Consider the following 21,551-nt stretch of genomic DNA (forward strand, 5'->3'; position numbering starts at 1 on the left):
CATAAAATAATCTCTAACCTCCTAAGGCCTTGTTATGTAACCGTATATCGGCTTACAACTACACTCCAGGCTGTTACGAATCATTTCAGATGTTAATGTAATACATATGACTGTTAAATACTCGGCTTTGTTAGCTCAGATCCGATTCTGCCGAAGCCTTTGATGTCGGATGACTGTGTTTCTTTTTGATCAAAAATAGGACTGAAGTTAAACTGCGTTTGGCTTGTAGTCCCAGAACAGCGCATTTCATCCCATGCTTACCATGTATGCTGCCTGGCTGAGCCCATCTGCTGCGTATGTGTGTGGAGGTCAGCGCATGTTTCCGCTGCATATGTGCTTGTGTGTGCAGCTGAATAACAGCTGGCTGGTGGAGGGGAAAGTGCTTCAGCAGTGGATAATCTTGCATGTGCAGATGCACATACAGAATGTGGAGGAAAGTGCTGTGTGGCTTTCCAAGGCCAGAGAGACGGAGGCGATGATGTGGCTGGGAAAGGCGTGAAAATAGGTATCTGTAGACATCAGCACCTTGTTTTGCTGAGTTTATTTACATCTGCATGTGCTCCTGATTCTAAATAGAGCTTGTGTATGAATACATACATTCACACCCTTCGCAGCCACGTCATCACATCAGTCTCTGTGGCTTTGTCACACCACCCAGAAGCTAACATTATAGCGACTCTAGTGTGTGTTTGAGTGCCTATTGCTGAAGCACTCATTCCTCCACCTGCCAGCTGTCACTATCAGCTCATCACACACGAACACACACACACACACACACACAGGGGATGAAGTGGAAACATACGCTGACCTCCACACACAGCAGATGTGCTCTCCAGGGTGGCACACATGATATGCATGGCCTGAAGTGTGGTGTTCTGGGACTACAAGTCAGACATAGTTTAATCTCAAGTACAGACTTCTGTTTATATCCAGGTGAAGCAGAGTGATGCGAAAACTCCAGACACCGGAGGTCCCGACGGGATCTCTATATACCAAACACCAGGAAGGTTTATGATGAGTATAGTTGTGTGTTTCAACAAAATGTTTAATGTAAAGATGGTTCTTTCTCTAGCGTTGTGTATATTAGGTATAGGAAGGACTAACCAGTGGTGCAGGCCTGAAAACTCTAAATTCTACCCCATGGAACAAATGATGCACCGTAAAAAAAAAAGGTGGAGTTAACTTTAAAAGGTGAAGCAACCAGCAGCAAAGACTTTTTAAGTAAACTCAAATTTACTTTTGAGTTCTGGGTTGTGGTGTTGTGTGAACTTAAATGAAAAGTGAAACTCAAAGTAGAATCTTAACTCTTGCAAAGTTAGAATAGATATTCAGTCTGCTCATGTCGGAGCTGCAGCTCACGTTAAGTCGAAAATATGTCTGAAAAGTTGAGACAACTTGTTCTTATAGTGTGAAAGGAGCTGATTATACCAGCCAGTTTTAAAAATACACCATAAACAAAACATATATTATGGAAAAAATGTAACGTTATGAATATTACAAGATAGTAAAGACGGGATGCTGTAATGGTGAGAATTTTATGAGATTAAATTTTATAACGAGAAGATGCTGTTACTATGCTGCTGCTGTTATCTAATAATTTATAAGCTTATATAGGGTACATTAAACTGATTCTTTTTTTTAGTTCTTGTATATGCACATTTTTACTGGATGTCATCTACTGAAAATAAAAAGAGACAATTTTAAAAAATGATGAAACTACAAAGAAAAAGAAAAAAGCAAGAATACTCTGTACGCTCATCTTCACACAGTAGCTTTCATGTTTACCACTTAAATCTCATTGTTAACAGTGTCTGAAACGAAAACGAAAAGAGTTTTCTAAATTCACAGAGTGACTTTCTACAGTAAGAAGCCTGTTAGATCCTCCACCGCTCCGACGTTAACCCTGACTTTTACAGTTTCCCTGCTTCAGGCTGGAAAAGCAGGAACAACTTTGCAGGACTTCAACATCACACACATTTTTTATGAATTAGCTTGTAAAGGTGTTTGATGTTTTCATGTAAACAAGCATATTCTTTACATTTGCTGCCACCTAACAGTATACTGATTAGTGTGCACGCTTGAGGTCAGAAGAATTTGGATTATTTTGTTCTTTTTGTTGATTTAAAGGCATGTTATTGTTTGCTTGCAGCCTCTCTTGCTGCTTTTGATGCTGTGCTGTTGTATCTACTCAACAAAGAAAATGTAATCATCAAAATCTGCAGGAGCAGAATTAGATTTCCTCTCATTTCAGTGTTTGTTTTGTTTGTTTTTTCTTTCTTTAGTCCCCCTCTTACGTACTTCTGTCTTTCTTCCGCTGTCTTCTTTTGTTCACCTTCAGTTTGTATTTTCCTTCTTTCTGGTCTTGTTGTGGTCATACTGTTGTTGGCGCTCACAGTGCACATTCCTACCCTAGTGTGACAATCACCCACTCAAATGACCAGACGTAAAAATAAAATGCCATTGTAATGTTATTTTTTCCTTTTTATTAAGCTACGACACTGCTACTCATATGCAATCTAAACTACGATGCCGTCATCACATGTAGTCATGTTACAACCACTAACTTCAAGGATTTTATGTGACAGACCAACACAAAGTAGTTCATTACAGTAAAGCAGAAGGAAAATTACACATGGCTTTAAAACCCTTTTGCAGATAAGAATCTGACAAATGTGACGGATACTTGTCTTCAGTCTTCCTGCGTCAACACTTTGTACATTCACCTTTCGCTGCAAGTCCACCTCAGGTCTTTTGGGGAACGTCTCTACTGGCTTTAAGGATTTAGGGAGAGAAATTTTCCATCCTCCTTTGCAAAATAGCTCAAACTCAGTCAGACTGAGTCAGACTTTTATGTTTATTTCTCTATTTAATCCATGGGGGCATTGTTTATGCAGAAGCAAGTTTGTTAATTTATTTAGATTTTATCTTCTCCTGTTATAGTTTAATGATGTGATTTTGTGATACTGGTGCTACTGTTTTTTTTTTTTTTTTGTTTGTTTGTTTTTGTAAAAAAGTTTCTCTTCACACATTTTAGAATTTAATTTTTATTTCATCTAATAGTATTTTAAGCATAGGCCTGTCATGCGGCCGATTTTAGTGGTGAACAGCAAAAATTTAATATTTATCTCAAAAATAAACCCCAAACATCACAGAATGCATCATTATATTTTATAATAGCTGTTAGATAAAAAAAAAAAAAGAACGGGGGCCATCACAAAGCAGTTGTGCTTTGGGCATCTAAATGGCTAGCAGTGGGCCGGATGTGACCAGAGCAACCTTTTCCACGTGATGCATTTTTTACCATCTACCCATCGATTTTCTATACCACTTAGTTCAATTCAGGGTCCGGGGGAAGCTGGAGCTGATCCCAGCAATTAGCAGGCAGAGGCACCTGGACAGGTCACCAGTCCATCGCAGGACCAACACAGAGAATCAAAACACCTCTTAGAGTGACCAACTAACCCAACATGCATGTCTTTGGATAGTGGGAGGAAGCTGTAATACCCAGAGAGAACATGCAAACTGCACACAAAAAGGCCACAGTTCCAACCTCCCCCCAGCCGAGGCTCGAACCAGCAACCTTCTTGCTGTGGGGTGGCGGTGCTAACCACCACAGCACCGTCCAGCCTCATCTTTTACTGGCATTTTTACATCTTTTACATCTCTTTAACTATTCCAAAATGTTGTGCAGACAGTGTTTTATCTTGTAAGTATCTCGAGCCCCTTGTTTCCACCGGAAGCAGAAGCGTCGCAAACGTGAAGCGGAGCGGCTGTTCTGCGGCAGCTCTAGCCAATCAGAGTGCTCCCACCATGCACGCCGCGCCGCCTTAGTGAAGCGTTCGTGAAGTGTTGTGATGCTTTACCCAAAGGCAGGAAGTTATTTGTTGAAAAGCAAAGTGGAGCCGGTCCTTTTCAAAATTAAAACACTATGTTCAGACTCTGGATCATATTTTACTCTGAAACATCGAAACCAGCGACACAGGCACTAAGCCATCAGGTGAGGGAAGGTCTCACTTGATACTTGACACCATGGATGACGAGACGTTTATCTTGGAGGTAGAAAATTACACCATTTTTACTGTAAAATGAAGATGTTATAAAAAAAATGTTAAAATAATAAAAATGTTGTGTAAAAATGACATGGGTCAGACTGCTTCTCTTACTGGTTCATTGTTCTCTGTAGAAAGTGCACCAATGTTGCGAACCTCGCGTGATGGCTCGAACTGGAGAATCCAGCCGCGGCGGAGACGAGCTGCTCTAAAACGCTGCTGGTGGGACGGGGTGCCAGGCGGACGCTTCCGCCTTCGGTGGCACAGAGGGGCTAGTTAGTTCATCAAGTTCAGAAATCCGAGTTTCCTGGATGAATAAAATCTCTTTTCAGTGTATTTGCATGTGCTGGTTTTAAGAAAAGGGTTACTGGCCTGGACATTATTCACTGGAAGGTTTTAAAGGTTTAAAGCTTTTTATCTGATCATAATCCTGTACTTTACCCAAAGACAAGACATTGATTCTTCACTTTCGAATGGGTTGTTTAGAAATAATGGAAAAAAGTAATGTGTGCTAAAGTGAATGCTGCTCATCAGAATGTCAGTGCGATGGAGGAAGGAGTTCTACCTTAATGGATTTGAGGGCATAGACAGAGAGATAACTCAATGTCCTCGAAAGCACACTTTCTTTCCTCTTTGACTGAATATTGAAGCATGAATTTGAAGTAAATTACTTTTTCATGGCCATGGAGACAGCGACGTCCTTCATACTGAGGTAACTACTATCTAAATAAGTACAGCAGCAGAATGAAGAATGTACTGTCAGACAAGTGCAAGTTATTTTATCTTTTTTGACAACCCCAACTTTTTCCCTTGAGCATTTAAGTGCAGCAGAGTGGAGTTGCTTTGCATCAAATCTGCTTGTCAGTGTTGGTTCCTCATTGTTGTTTTATACTGGGACCACAATTCAGCCGCTGAGCATACATACCTAATGGCAGCCATCATTACAGACATCCTAAAGTTATTGCCTTGATACAACTATCACCCAACTATCCCCATTGGGACTGCAGTCAACTTGGCTCAATTGCTGCATCGATTAGCCCTTACTTGCTAGAAAGCTCAGCATGCCACTATGTATTGATTGAGCATTAGCATGATCGTTACGAGATATTGACCCTGACTATCCCAGTGTAATAAATGGATCAGTGGTCAGCTGCCGTGGGGTATAAGAAATACGATATTACTGGCATGTTTATGTCTGAGTCGACTAACAGTTTCAGAGTATCAGTAATCCATGAGCATGGAGACACACCTCTGTTTTGATACTGGGATAGTTTGGTATCTCCTTATATTCCTGCATCAAACTGTAGGAACCTTCACACTGGTGTAAAGCAGACTTATATAAAGCCCAAACTTCCGAGGCTGAGCCCATTCATATGGGCTCTACTTTGGTCTCCCCTGATAACAAACCAGAAAATCTAAGCCAGGATTCTGGTGGAAGTAGGGCTTCCATCATCTCAGTCTTCACCATGTTATAGAATGTAGTAATGATGTCAGTGTGCAGAGATGTAAGTTTTAGTTAAATTCAGATGGATTTGTGAATGCATTAACATTTCACATCATTACACAAGCAACATGATTTCATGTTTCCCGTCTATGTCAGCTGAATTCATGCAGTACTGGAACATTCATGCTTTGCATTTTGATGGGATGACCAGACACGCTGGATGTATTTTCACTTGACTGTGCTGAGTGACTGACCCTTTTAGTCATCAACTAAAAAATGTGAAATACTTAAAACCAAGGTCAACATAGATTTAACTTTAATCATCTTTGAGACTGTTTCATCATCCAGGTTCACACAGAAGTGATGCGGTCTGAGGTTAGCGAGCCAGAAATGTGGAATCACAGGATGATGAATCACAGCTTCAGACACATGGCCAGCCTGGCTTTTTGACTGACTGATGTCTGTGCTACCATTTGAAAAGCTGAACTATTGTCAAGCAAAGCAACAGACCCACAACTTGATTCTGCAAGGCATCAGCACATTCAGAGCCAACGAGGAGCCAAATCATTGAAGACTGAAACACATACTTGTGAATCCCACTAAAGTCAATAGTTTCATTATTAGCTTTTTGTGCATTTTGCTACAGCAGCTACAGAAGCAGGATTTATGAGGATTTACAGCCCTACAGTTGATTATCAACCACTTTCTGGACTCTATATCTTCAGTACTCAGTCATTCCATGATTTGTCATTATGTAGTTATTAGTCAGCCCAGTTTTAATCCTATTTTTACAGAACTATTTTAGTTTTCTTGGTAATATAATTCATTATAAGACTGATTTTGTGACTTGTATATCAAGCCAAAACCCGAGTCACTTTGATTAACAATAATGATCTCTTTTTTGTGTGTGTACAGTTGTAAGAGGAAGTGTGTGTAAAATGAACAAAGGTGGTTCATGAATCTCTTCACCTCTTTGATATGTGATTTTGATGAATGCTCCTCAGCTTGAATTGGAGCTTCACGTTTCGTACTCCAACATGTTCCGTGACATCGGCGTTATCGCTGATCTAACAATCTGTAGAGCTGCATTTTTCATCAGCTCTTTTGTTCCGATGATTTATTTTTGAGATAAAATTCAGTTGAGTTTTTTATTTTACTATATTACTGCCACAAATAAAAGCCTGTGACCTATTTCAGGTTAGGCTGTGCCAGATTACTGCACCATCAGTCTGTGGAGTTATTTAAGGTACACCTACACATCTCTGTAAATCCAGGTTGCTATCACATCCTAGTGCGACTGCGGGGGTTTTCACGTAATAACGAGGAATAAAAACCCTGCTATGTGGAACTCCAGGAATGCATTTGGGTGATTATTCATATCTTCCTGTCAAGGTTTCTTTTCATTTTTTCTGCAGCCCTGATTCTGGCATTGTATTACTCAGACAGTCTTGGCTGCAGTGTAATGTCCCAGGTAGCTGGGAGTGCCAGTCCATGAGAGACTCTGTTGAAAAGGAATAAATAATAAGGGGTTGGCAAAGAGGTAAATGGAGGCAGTGCTAGAATAACATAATCCCGAAGAAGGCTTTCTTTGTCATTGTTTCATTACCAAAAGATCAAAATTTGTGTTATCAAGTCACTCCACATCCCCTTCATATACTGTATCTGGTATCTTTAGCCTTCTGACATGTCTGCACTGGATACCTTCATATATAGAATGATAATAACCTGCAGCAGGAAAAGGAGCACATATCAGCCTCCATCATACAGATAACGGCTGATTAAAACAGAAGACCCCTTCAAAATGGGCCCTGGTTGAAACTATAGCATGGTTCGGTTTTTTTCACTTACCCTGTCCAGCATCACGACAGCAGAATTATGGTCTGGCTGCCGTATTATGCCGAACAAATTTGCTTTTCCAAAAGGAGCTCTATGGATGTAAGACACCTCTTGATACTTATGTATTATTGTTTTGTTTTTTTTGTCTTTTGCTGAATTTTTACATATTAATACTGGACCAGACAAGGAGGGTGGAGGCAAAAGAGAGAGAGGGGAAACAGAAGTGGACAAGACAAGTGGGGGCAAACTATCAGGCATGAATAGTGATCAGTGATCAGTGTGATTGTGGAAACGTGACCAGGGCCCTGCAAAGATCAGAGGACAGGGGCCCCCCAGGACCCAGGAGACTAGCCACTACCCTAGAGCACAAATCCCAAGCAGCCCACCACAGGACAGCCACGCATCTGCTTAGAAGATGGCCGAGGAAGGTCCCACCACAGTGCCCCACGACCATGGAGCACAGACCCCAGGAGGTCAGGGTCGGCAGCTGCCAGGCCTGCCAGAGCCTGGTACAGCGCAGGGCCCCACGAGCTTAAGAAACTATAAGACCTGAGATCTGATACAGGACTTTAAGACCAAGACTTGTGACTTATAAAATAATGAATTCATTTCTAGCGATCAGCAGGAAGTGACAGCAGTCAGTCTTTCAGCCTGTCTAGTAAATGACAGTTTTCCATGGCTGTGGAGCGTCAATCCAACAATCCAGAAATGACAAACTGACATTTTCTGCTTTTGCAGTTTGTCGCTGAGGACAGCTGAGTCCACACACGTCCTGGAAAAGCAGCATGTCAGATGTTTTTTTCCTTGTTTCTTAGTGTTTCTGCCCAATTTAAATTATATTTAGCTATTTTAGCATATTAGGCTACATTTCAGATACAATGGTTATTGATCCTTCACATCTGAAACCTGTGTTTGTCATGGTTTCTGGGTGTTGGTGTGTGTTATGTTCATGTTCTTGGTTTTCTGGTCATGTTTAGTTAGTTTTCCCTTGTGTGCTGTGGTTTTCTGTTCCTGCCTCGTTAGTTCATCTGGTCTGATTAGTCATCCGCTTCACCTGTGTCTTGTTACTCCCTCTGTATAAGTACTCCTGGTTTTCAGTCACTCCTTGTCAGATCCTCATTTGGTCATGTGTGGTTTTTTGTTCACTGGAGTTATCCCTGTCGTGTGTGGTTCCCTGTCTTATGTTTTGGGAAATAAACCTTGTCACCTGCACCAATTCTGCCTCCTGCCTTGACTGCCTGCATTTGGGTCCTCACCTCCGCCTGCTACACGTGACAGTGTTGTTAAACGATTGGGTGAAGTTCAGTGTGTATTGTGGTATGTTTCTTACGTGACCTAATGCGATGGACTCGTACTGGTCACCAGCCTGGTACCTCCCTCCTCCTCGTACAGGTCACCAGCCTGGTACCTCCTCCTCATACTGGTCACCAGCCTTGTATCTGCTGCCCTCCACCACCACACTGCCTCCACCAGAAGCTGCTACTCTATTGGTGCAGCAACTATTTTCTCCACCCTTCTCCACACTTTGACCCTATGATTCCACTGCTGTTAGCAGAATCTGAATTCATCACTGAACCTAGCATTCCCCAACATTACCAGGTTTCAGTGCACATGTGCAGAGAACAGTGCAAACAGGCCTGACGGTGAAGGGCAGTCATGGCAGCCAGTAGCAAATTACTGACTTTTTGTTTATTGTTTATGAACAAACTCCTATTGCATGTTAACGACTACAAGACTATGTGCCCTTTAACTCTGCTAGAGCCACTAGATCTCTTTTCTTCTTGCCTTTTTATAACTTTCTTCCACCATTTACTTCAGTTCTTCACTTCGAAGTCTTTAATTCTGCTGTGTTTTGAGCTGAGCATCGAGCAGCATTTCTGAACCTCATCTTTCATCTGTCAGGCTGTTTGGCTTCTTTTTCTCTTGACCACCCTAACCTTGCCAACTAGCTCGTCTTTCTCTGTTATAGCCCCCAGATGTGAGCACTAGTCGTGATTCAGATACAAATCACTGTGGAGCCTATTGTCCGCACTCTTTATCATAGTGCAGGCCCATGAGCCCGCTCTGTTCAGAGGCTTTACACCACTCGGATCACAGGTTTCTCTGTGTTTCTGAGCTTTGAAACACACTCCAGCCACTAGAAAAACACTCTGAGCTCACACATGCCCAGGGAAGTAGCAGAGTGATAATGATGTGGAAAAATAGGGATTTTAAATTTAAAGTTACTCTTGCCTTGGCCACATGAAAAAAGCTTGAGGGCCAGGCATAGGGCTTTCCCCTTACACAAGCCCTTGTGGACTGCTCCTTGCTCCAAACTAAATAAATAAATCACATCCAAACGTCTGGAAGCGAGTGGGTGTCCTTCTTATTTTTAGCCACATTATGAAGATGAGATGTTTTTCCCTTCCCTTTGATTCGCTTTCCATCTCCAGCCTCGCTGCTTTCCTCTCTGTTTCCATTTCAGCTGCCTGTCCTCTCAATAAAAAGCTGGACTGCAAAAAATAATAAAGCTATTTCTTCATTTTCCCTAATCTGCGAGAACTCTAAGAGCTCTCCTGCTGCGTGTCAAGTTAAATCCCAAGATGACGAACAGTCTTGGAGCCGCCTTCTCTTTTGGTTTAATGTTCCTCATCTTTAAAGGTCTTCATCAGGTTGATAAAACGATTTTAAATTAATATCCTCTTGAGCTGAATTGTGACTACAGTTACTCTTAGGTTTTGTTCTGCTCAAGTGCTTTCTAAACCACTCAACACCCAACACAGCGAGCACAGGCAGGCAGAACATAAATATGAGGCTTTCCACTTGAAAAATGGCCTTTGCAGTTGTCTGCTGCTGGAACAGCTGGAACTGTGGTGTATATTCAGATCCTCACACAGAGATAAGATACAGCACTTCATGCAGGCTGACGCATACATATGGCTGTGCTTTTTAACCACCCCACAATGATAAGTAGGCCGACAGCAGCTTTGCAAACCTGCACTCTGTCTGAATGCTAATGAGGATGCTGCTATGCAATCAGAGCAGCTTCCAGTGAGAGCTGAGACTGGACCGGTATTAATTCGGCTGAGTGCTGACCTTCTCTCCTCTTCCTGGTGGAGCAGCATGGTTTAGGGGTTTGAGACCATCATGCAGACGCTGCATTTGTGCACTCTCTTGTGCAGGATTAGCATCAATCTCTTATTAAGTTTGTACTAGTAAACTCTTGATTATTGCTGAAATATTGTTATTAAATTAATGAAGCGGAATCTTTTCTGATTCTCTAGTAAAATTGAACTCGCTGTCGTGTTCATCAGGTTTTCAGATGGCGCTTGGTGTGACGTATTACCCCCCTTAAAAAATGTGTTATCAGACGCATACAAGTTCACATTTTCGCCACACACAACAGCATTAGTATTCTTTTGGAGCTGGGTTTCTGGCCCTCTGATGAGCAGACAGTCCAATGCAGACAAACATGCTAGAAAGTGGTTCCTGATTTCCCATCCTGCTGTGGCAGAGCAGTTTTAGCATTCCTTCAGTCATGTTTCTCGTTCACACTACAAATACAAGCCCAGCAGTTAACCCCCCCCCCCATATCTGGCTCTTCACCCCGAGTATCTGGCTCTCTCATCAGGAAGCGTTTAAAGAGCTGCCAGTTCTGGAGACTAATCACTTGGGAATTTTCCAGGGAACTACATGTTCCATCAGCCCTCTGTTATCTGCGTTTCCACCAGAGGCTAAAGCCTCATGAAGATAAGACAAATTAGTCTGCTGATGTTACAAGAAAGCAATGGCTTTTTTCCCCCAAATCCTTTTGGTACTGAACTATATAATATTGTTATATGTTTAAAAACCCTTTAAAGTAGATGCTTTCTCATATTCTCGTCATGCTTTTTCATTCTTTGGCGGCTTCATGTTGTCGAAGCAGAGTGGCCAAAGATGAATGATCTTGTTCGGCGGGCTGAAGATTGACCAGCTGACAATTTCTGAGTCTGTGTGACATCAAGTTCCAGACCTTTCAGAGAGGACTTTTATAACCAAAGTGTTGCATCACTGTAAACGTCTGCATGCACTGGCAAAGGTATTGGGACACCCCTCCAAATCATTGAATTCAGGTGTTCCAGTGAAGGTTCATAAAGACATGATTTGGACAACTTGATTGGTCCAAACCCAATAAAACACCATACACTTTCTATACTCGCTTATTCCAAGTTATGATCGCGACGGGCTGGAACCTATCCCTGCACCAGACGAGAAGCAGGGAAGACCCTGGACAGGCTACTAAACCATCACAGAGCCAACTCAGAGACAAACAACAACCAGCCACGCTCACGCTATGGCCCGCCTTCATATAAGACCTTACAGATTAAGAATAAGACATCCCAGATGTCCCAGTATAGTGTTTAAACATCAGCTGAAGTTATTAAATACCTGAAAATCTTAATGCATGCAGCTCCAATTGATGTTCAAAAATCCAGCTGTAAACCGTGATTGCGTTCAAACAGAACCTGAAACAGCAGGAAAATAAGAGGAACCTCAAGCTTGTGTTCCATCTTTATAGCAACTCAGGTTTTTAATTGTTTTCTTTTATTCAAACAGATTAAAAGCTACCCTAGCTCAGGACTTTTAACATGGCGGTCTTAACGTTTAGCAGATGTGGCTGGTCTCCATGACCCTGCCCCCAAGCTGTTCTTTGCCCTGGCCCAGCACAGAGTCACAGAGCTGGTTCTAGTGTCGCACCAGAGTTTTTTGTGACTGGAGTCGGGAAGAGCTAGTTCTAAGTTAGACTTTAGCTCCAGACAAGTAGTGGAACCAGTTTGGTGGAAAAACCCCTTTAACTCTCTTGGAAGTAAAACAATCAACCAGAGCTTTACACAGATGGTGGTTACGATCTTCTGTACTAAAGTCAGTCCTTTGGGCACTGAACACCTTCACATTTTTTCATTGTTTGATGTTTCTTCTGCCGGAAACTCCATTGATAAGAAGAGCAGGTTGTCGGCATGGGCAGGTGTGAAGAATCTAAAAATCACTGTGATTAAAAGCTGAACGGTGTGTGTTGTGATTTAGTTTAGCCATTTAATACCAACTCTGAGCAACATCTACAGATGAGAGTTATGCTGCATTATGCTGCATTCAGACTTGTACTGATTAGGCATAAATTATTGACTGAAATCAAAATAATTTAATTTAAATCTAATCAAAATATTACAGCATTATGCTGCTCAGTGGTCCTGCTTTACAACAGCTCAATGTTTCGGTTGAAATGCCGCTGAGGGAAGGATGGTGATGTTACTGATGATTTTAATCCAAAACTCTGAACGTGAACACCATAATTTATGGTGATCTTGCAAGTCTGATCTCATTGTCCATCTCTAAGCCAGTAATCTCATTTCATATGACATTCTTTATGTTTCCTCTTTTATAGATGTGTTCAGAGACCCTGGTCTGGTTCTTAAAGGTCTCCTAATCCGCTGGGGAGTTTCTGTTGAAACTTTTCTGAACATTTTGGAACATAAAACCAAAACAATGAGAAGAAGGACAATTTCAGGTGACATATAGCTGAGGAACCCTGTGAAGTCAGGTGATAAATCCTTGTTGGTTTGTGTCTACGAGGCAGTGCTTTGGCTGTGCTGACCCGCTGCTCTGCACAGGTCTGCTGCCATTTGTGGGCTCGCTGCTTTTGTTTTTCACTCAGATCCAGTTTTTAAAACTTTTCTAAAAGTCATTCTCCTTAGAATGAGCTGAGCTGATGTCTTATTTTCTAATCGTACCCATTTAACATAGCATCTGTTACACTAAACGAACCGATCAGGAGCCAGTCAGAAGTAGAATTTCATGGACCGTGAAAAGAAGAAAATCTTGTTTTGTATTCAGACTTGTACTGATTAGGCATAAATTATTGACTCAAATCCAAATAATTTCATTTAAAATTCATCAAAATATCACAGTGAAATGTTTTTATCTGAAAATGTTTTAAAGGAACTCTGATTTTCTTGGCTGGCAAATGGAAAAACGAAACATTATTCATTATTAAAATCAAACTATATGTGTATGTATGTATTTATAATTTAATAAATTCTAATAAAATTTATTAAATGGGGAGTTAAAACTGTTATTTGCTTGTATATAAAGGTGCTACCTTTTGTATGAAAAGTGCTTTATAAATAAAACTTGATAGGATCTAATTCGTCCTATCGTCTATGATGGGAATCCCCAGGCTTTGAGTGAGTCCTCACATGCACGTGTTGGTGCATGTGTTTCCATTTCTTTCACATTTGTATCTCCTGCCACTCTCCCTCCGTCTACTCCGTGTGACATGCCTCATGAGATAACAGATGGCATTGTGGGACGGGCTCCAGAGCACCTCTTCCTACAGAGCCTCTGCTGCGCTGTCATCCTGCTGGCATGGCCTCAGTCTTAATCTAAGGACTAGACGGATGTCACTTTCCACCTGCACTCTGTCACTCAGCCAGAAAGTACTGTTGCAGATGAAGCCGATGTTACGAACAGAAGGCGATGTCTTATCTTCTTCGGTTCCTCCCTTTTTTCTCCCTCTCTTGTCTTCACTGGCAGCTCTTTCTCAGAGGAAAGAAATGGCATCCAAAAGTTTCTGGGAACAGAGTCCAATCAGAGAAAGACAGCCAGCTGGCTCAGAGTGGTCGTGGTATGATAGTTCTATGATTCTTTCCAATTTTGTTATAAATGAAGGTTAACCAAACACTCTTGTATTTTGTTTCATTGTTGCTTCTTTTTATGAGCCTGCTTTTCACAGCAGATGAACAGACCATTTACAGGCCTTTTGGACCTGGGTCCTGCAGGTTTTCAGGGTGTCCCTGCTCCAACACACCTGGCTCAAACTAATGAATCATTGTGCAGAACTTCAGGCTGTTGGATCCATTTAATTTCAGTCAGAAGTTTTGGAGCAGGAATACATTGAAACCCACAGGACAGCGGCCCTAAGAGGTCCGGATTTGGTGATCCATGGTCTACGGAATGTCTCAGATGTTCAGAGATAACAACATCTGACGGACTCCTCCTTTCATTGCCCTACTCAGAAGGTTTTCAAACTGCCTCCAGGCAGAAATATTGGATTTATATCAGATTTTAAATCCTCTATCGCCTTTTTTTTTTTTTGGATCATTATTGAACAAACATACAAAGAGACAGTTTTCTAGCAAGAGTTTACCTTTTATTATGTTAGAGTGAGCAAGTTCTGTAACTCGCATTCTGAGCACAACAACCTGTCAGCAGCATCAAATATTTACCATCGTACCTGTCTTCCATCAAAGCTATTGGCTGCCTTTGCCTGTCTTTGCCCTGAGGTGAGCACTACAATGTCAAAAAAGTAGAAGTGAAAAGAAAGTCTATTACATTTATTTCCCCTTCGCGATACTCACACACCTCATGCACACTGTATATGTGACCTTGGTAGAAATGAGAGAAGTTTTTCATTCAGGAACAAGCTGAACTCTCTTGTACTCTTACTGAATTGTGAAACAGAGCCCATGTCCAGTCTTCTGATTGCAATCAACTCTTCAAACAGCAATGCTGTGACATCACGTCCAGCTTTTTTCTCTTTCTTTGACCTCATCTGCTGTTATTTCCAGTCGCGGTTAAAGCCATCTAAGGCACTGCTCTCCGGTAACATGGCAGGAATAACCAAGACAATGATAAGCTCAGAAAGAGATTCTGAGCTGGCAGAAGGTCAAATCCATCTTCATTTACCATGAAGAATAAGCATTCATAAGAAGACAGTTGCCTTCAGCACTGACCTAGGCAAAGGCACTTTGGAAGGACCAACATGGCTGAGACAACGTGGACAGGAACATGGATCTGCTCAAAACTGTTGCTGAGCCAGTGATTTTGTGTGCAATATTTGGTGATTAAAAACAACTTTGGAAAACTAATTTATAGTATATCCATCCCGCATTTGGTACATTTCGCTCTAAAAGTGTTAACCCAAAAGGGCAGATTTTTGGAAAACTGTTGGTAGAAACAGCTTTAAATAAATCTGTTCCTCACAATAACAGTACCATTTCAGAGGGTTTGGAAGGACATTGTCCTTCGAAGGATGTTAAGGTCACACCAAGCTTTGGTGAAATGAGACGGTCCATCTGATGGTGGTCTTCCAATTTGTGTAACCAGAACATAACAATGTTAAAAAGCAACAGCTGGCCAGAGAAGATCGTCAACATGATGTTTCTTCTCTTTGGCCTCAGAACTTTGTCACCACCTTTGTTGGCTGGTTTACTGTCACAGCAGAGCAAATATTCTTGGTATATGAAAAGAAAGAAGCAATTGGCAGCTGCACTCAGAGAAACTTTGAAATGGGATAGCTTTTGTCATGCAGCCTATGAATAATGCAGGTCTTGATTTGAGACATGACTAATTGGAATGGATGTTTTGAGTTTAGGCTACAAATGTTAAATTCATATTGAAAATCATGTTGTGGTGTTAAGCTTAAAGGGACATTGTGTAATATTTTCTGTTGTTTGTCCGCATGTATAAATGTGTTATCATAGATGTACTGTTACCTCCGCTAATGATCTGACACATGTGCATAAGCAAAGAATTTTAGATTTGTTCATATGACGGGTAAGCTGGTAGGGCAGCGCCATTGCAGTCTGCCATCTTGAAACTACAGCTGCCGGCAAGGGACAAATAACACCAACTACGTGTTTTCCAGTGCGTGGTGATTGAGACAAGGGGGGAGAAGATAAACGAGAGAGGATATCTGTTAAATTGTTATTCACCAAAATGCAGGACCATGCACATACAGGGAGCCATTTTCCCCATCGCCAAGAAAGTGAGAAACAGGACTTAAAAGACAGCGTGACCAGATGAAACAAAAAGGACAAATTCAAAAAGGAAAACCATCGGGCTAGCCTTCCCCAGGTAGAAGGAGCTCAAGCAGGAGAAAGATTTTAAAAAGGATGCTGAGGTCTTAGCTTCCTCCTCGACAAGTAAGCCAGTGGTACTGCCTAAATAAGCCTAAAGCTAACTTGTTTCATTCACTTTTGTTGCTCATTACCATGGTTACCATGGGCAGCATAACAGTAGTTTCTGCTAAAATACAGCAGCCTCGTTTGCACAGAAGTGTATGTTTATGTGGTTTCAGTCACATGTATAGTCACAATAAACACGGTAAATCTGGACTAAAAGCTGGTGCGGAGGCTTTATAAGCTGGTTTTACTGGGACAAAAAGCTGGTGCTGTGTCAAGGACAGTTTCCCCATCCAGATCCGTTCCCCCATTCTTCCTTCTAAACACAGAGGAACCATATCTGACTGAATTCCCGTCCACCAGATGTTTTCCTCCTGACCAGTTATGATCCAGAGGAACTTTTTCACCTGGGTGTGTTAAGGTTGACATACAGTAACTGTGTTGCTGGTTAATACTTCTGTGTGTGTCACGTATGTGTACTGTGAGGATGAAGAGGATGAAAGTCCGGTTGCTGGTATTGAGACGTAAATGGATGTAGGTGAACTGCGTTGTTGTGAATATGGTGGCGGTGAATAAAGTTACCATTTAACATCAGAAGTGAGTGTTTTGTGTGTAACAGAGTAAACACTCCATGAACTATTGGATGACATGCTTTCATCGGTGTTGTCGAGGCTTTTTGACTGACGGCGGCTTCTGTTGTTGCAGTACGTATATGAGAAAGTATAGACACTAAGAAGGAAATTTTAGTCTGGGCCAAAATTTACCCAGATGCTCGAATGCACTATACGTTCCATACGATACAGGATTCCAACGTTCGATGGCAATAATTCTTACACATTGTCCTTTTACTGGTTGAACTGCTGCCTCGTGTACGGAGCTACAGCTCTTTGACAAGGTGTTTGGCCCCAGCTGAGGCCCTTTGCTAAGCGTGGGCCTCACTGTGAAATAAAGACCACTAGAGCCAAGAACATTTAAAAAAGGATAATTATGATTTCTTATGATATAGCACTGAACAAAATAAACTCTTCCTGCTCTCTGAAACATTTACTAAGAATTAATCCTGCATTTATCTGCATGACATTTTAAATAAATCTGCAGTTTAAAATTTGGTATAGACACTAAGAAGGAAATTTTAGTCCAGGCCAAAATTGACTCAGACTAAAATTATAGAAGCAATATGTAAGGGTTAAAAATGATAAACTAGAATAAACCTTGTTAAAAAAATATTTCTTTCTAACTATAGACTGATTAGTTCTGGAACTGAAAGCTCTGAGTTTATTAGCTCAAGGTCAATCAACTCAGAGTTCAGAGTCTGACTCAGTTTGTTAGCCCACGTTCTGGAAGAGATCCCAGGTAAATGTCTGCTTAATGGAGAAACAGGCAGCTGATGAGGTGGGAATGCCAAGAAGAGGGAAAAAGAAAGAAATAAGTAGGTACTGCTAGTGTGAGAAAAAGGTGAACCAAGAGAATGAAATGAAATATACAGTTATATATATATATATATATATATATATATATATATATATATATATATGTATGTATATATATATATATATATATATATATATGTATGTATATATATATATATATGTGTGTGTGTGTGAGTGTGTGTGTGTGTGTGTGTGTGTGTACAAAACCTAAAAAAAAGAAAACAAAAAAGTAAAAAAATAGTGGGTTGAAACATAAGCATCTAGCATCCCAGTAATTTACAACAGTTATAAAAACGAGGCCTTACATAATATTACAATAGAACAATAGGGATAATAACAATATTCAGTATCTTCTTAAATAATACATGTTTGTTGTGGAATTGTGCAGTAATAATAATATTAACAATTAGTAATTATAAATAGAACAACAATAGTACTCAGTCTATATTATACCACCTTCCATCCTAAGCATCTCATGATGCTAAAATACAGCTGTGAAGCAGTAAAAGGAACAATAGCATTATCAATAACAAAAATATCAATAATATTCAGCATATATATTAGTATATGTTAGCAATTATCATGTTTGATGACCAGTTCTCCAGGTAACCAAATGATGCCGTCCAGCGTTCATTAGTTCCAGATCCATTTTGTTTGGACAGATGGTGGTTTGAGGCACATTTATGCTCCCTTACATACGTAAACATGTACGCTCATTTCAAATGTTTTCAGATGTCACCGCCTTCATACTTCCATGCATGTTTTTCATTGCCATGGTTATGGAGTCAATTCATCCACTAGTGGGCAGTGCTGAGTTCAGAGTTCACGGCCACGTCCTGACGTGACAGTTTCGGACACCGGTCGGTGGTGGTAATGCACTGCTATAGAGTTGTAGCAACATGCCCGACACACTCACACTTCTTTTCTTTAAATGCTCTCGCTGTCTTTACAGTTGTTGTTCTCGTCATAGTTTTCTTTGTCCTCTTCTTCTGCTTCCTGTTCCTCTTCCTCTTCTCTGGTTTGTCCTTTCGCTGGTGCATGTCAGCTATACAGCTCAACTCTGACTCTGGTTTTTGGTGGTTTTGCTCCTTTTCCTGCTTCAAGCAATGGGTCCACAAGGCTCCTGAAAATGCACTAATTACGCTTGTTAACAACACAGAAGACAGAAGAAAGTGACCGTCCATCTGCGTATCTGTCTTCTGCGTCGAGCATAAATGGGTCTTTAGTTTTAATCAGTAAGGTTTAGAGATGGTGGTACATATGGCTCACCTTCTCTTCCACAATGTTGACAGAGCCAGGCAAGAACCCTTTACTTACAGAGCATTTGATTGATGTTAATCTGACTATAAAAGAGATAAGATTTTTACTTTTTAAAAGCCAGGGTATATTTGTTTGCCCAGAACATCTGGACATGGTTGATAACAACTTTTTCTGCCAATAAAATCTTCACATATCATCAAAAAAAGCCTTGGTATCAGTATTGGACCTGAACCTGAGCAGTTAGAGATGAAAGTAAACACAAAAACTCACCCACACCTTGACACTCACAGCCTCAGGCCAACTTTATTCGTGTCTTTTACTTAATTCATGCATGGAGTAAATCAGTTGTATTTTTGGGGCCTAATGCAAATTGCACAAAATTCTACTTGTAGACTTCGAAAGTAGCATCAGCAGTAGTGTCACGTTCTGTGCCCAAATGAAGCTCCAGGCTTGGTTTGGAAGCGTACCAAGAAACCTCCCTGTCAACAAGAGCTCGATCCAATTGATTTCGACTGCACCCGACTGTAATTGCTATGATCTCATGAGTCCAAACAAACCTAACATAGGGGGGAGATTGCTCAAGGGTTCGAAATAACTGCCCCAAAAGAAAAGCCAGCAGTAAGAATGTGGTAAAAGTTAAAACACTTGAACCAAAGATAAGAAGGAAGAAAAAAAGTGAAGTTGCAGATGAAGGGATTTAACTTTTCCACACTGTTGGCCAATAACTCTGGACTTTAACAGGTGATCCTCTCACAAACATGGGGGAAACGCTGATTTTAGATAGTAGGCTGAATAAACAGCCTTGAGCTCCGTCTCAGAGGAGTCATCGTAGTATTATTTATAGTACTTTGCTTGTTTTTGGTAACATCATCTTGAAGGTCTTCAGAGAATCATAGGCACAAAGGTATATCTGTCTGCTTAAAGGCTAATGGCACAAAACGGTCCTTTGATTTAAAAATATAACTATATAACTTTTTTTTTTTTTACTTATCTTTGCCTGACACTAGACTGATACATTAAAAAAAAAAGCCAAAGCCTCTACTTCTGTATTCACATCCAATCCTCACAGCCAACAATTTACAGTCACTTTAAAGGAGACGTACTGGTTGGATTGTGTCATTTTTACTGTTAAATTCTGGGTGTTAATATTGTCTGGAGCAGTTATATTATCAGTTATGATTATACCAGCATGAAAACCAAAGAATGTGCATCAAGTTGAATAAGGGTACAGGTCATTAAATCATTAAATATGACCCATAAGAGCATCCTGTGAAGTACCAAGGAGGACAATACAGCATCTTAAAGTAAAGACTCATTCATGCGCTATATTAAAGATGCATGTGCATATGCCCAGAGCCTTCTGTCCATCTTCTGCATGGTTTATGTTTATGCTTTCAGAGAGCTTGTGGATGCACCGTCACATACGGCAAAGGGAGCAGTACCACCAGAAACTGTAAGGGCAGTGTTGCACAGTGCAGCCCAAGTGTGACCAGCAAAGGGAACAAAGAAGAAGAAGCTGTGACTTATTTAATGGCCACACACACCACCACCTCCTACTGCACTGCTTCTTTTCTATGTCTCTTTCTGAGATTTTATAATATGAGCTCCACCACCACTTCAGATTATGCCCGTAAACACATTGAATTTTAATTGCACGCAAAAGTTCTACATTACATCCTATGTAGGCCTGTCGCGATAAGTAATAAATCAAATAATAACGGTAAGGAAAAAATGAGCACGACAAGTTTGCCGGCCGTGACAGTTTTTTTTTTTTTTTTTAAATACGAATGGTAGTGTTGTCGGTTTTTGAAAGCCAATTTTGTTTATAGAACAGCGACTTTATTATCTATCATACTTATTGTTTTTGGCTGTGTTTGGCTTTCATTCGTTGTTAATGAGACTGAGAGTCCATTCTATTTATTGTTTTTGTTTTGTTATTTAAAATTTCTTCCAGTTCCAGTGTAAATTGTTCTGTAGTGACTACTGATGACGTATGTGATTGTTGAAGGGGTGTCCTACTTCGTAGGGGTTGACTTTCAGCCCTACTCCTTCTAGCTCCGTTTTTAAGGGGCAAGTGGCAAGGGGTAAGGGTAAGGGTAGAGGTAACAAAGAGAAATGGGATTGGGCCTAATCTGTTTTAAATGTAATATGAAGCACTGCAAAGAAGAAAAAACACAAACCATTCTCCTCTTTTGTTTCTGAGTCGTGTTTTGGTTCTGCATTAAGGAAGGCGCTGTGCTGTGACGGCACCATGCTGTTGAGGAGGTATAGATGAGGCATCCGGAGACAATATAATACTGTTTACTGTATCATCTTACATAACCTTTATGCACGCCATGTTGTTGGTCACTGATGTCACAGTCTACATTCACTTGCTTTAACAATTCAGAAGGTGTTTTCTTTTAAATTATTTATGTTATTGATATCTGCATGAGCAGACAACAGAGGGACAAGAAGTGTTAGTCCTTTACATTCCTATAGACCAGAGGTCCCCAACCCTGGTCCTCAAGGCCCACTATCCTGCAGGTCTTAGATGTCTCGCTGCTGCAACACACCTGATTCAAATTAAACGCCATTGATTTGAATCAGGTAATCATAAATAATTTGGTATGTT

General features: G+C 40.8%; 1 protein-coding gene and 1 long non-coding RNA gene across 2 annotated transcripts in view; both read left to right on the forward strand.

Moving 5' to 3' along the window:
* ca10a (carbonic anhydrase Xa) overlaps positions 1 to 21,551 on the forward strand; it is a 329,872-nt gene that overhangs the window by 255,016 nt on the left and 53,305 nt on the right. The gene's annotated exons all lie outside the window — the stretch shown is intronic.
* LOC121632000 lies at positions 2,923 to 20,972 on the forward strand. Its single transcript, XR_006008846.1, has 3 exons — positions 2,923 to 2,933; positions 12,049 to 12,056; positions 20,700 to 20,972. It is a non-coding gene; the product is annotated as an uncharacterized LOC121632000 (long non-coding RNA).

This window comes from Melanotaenia boesemani, chromosome 21, assembly GCF_017639745.1.
Source record: "Melanotaenia boesemani isolate fMelBoe1 chromosome 21, fMelBoe1.pri, whole genome shotgun sequence".
NCBI classification, from domain to species: Eukaryota; Metazoa; Chordata; class Actinopteri; order Atheriniformes; family Melanotaeniidae; genus Melanotaenia; species Melanotaenia boesemani.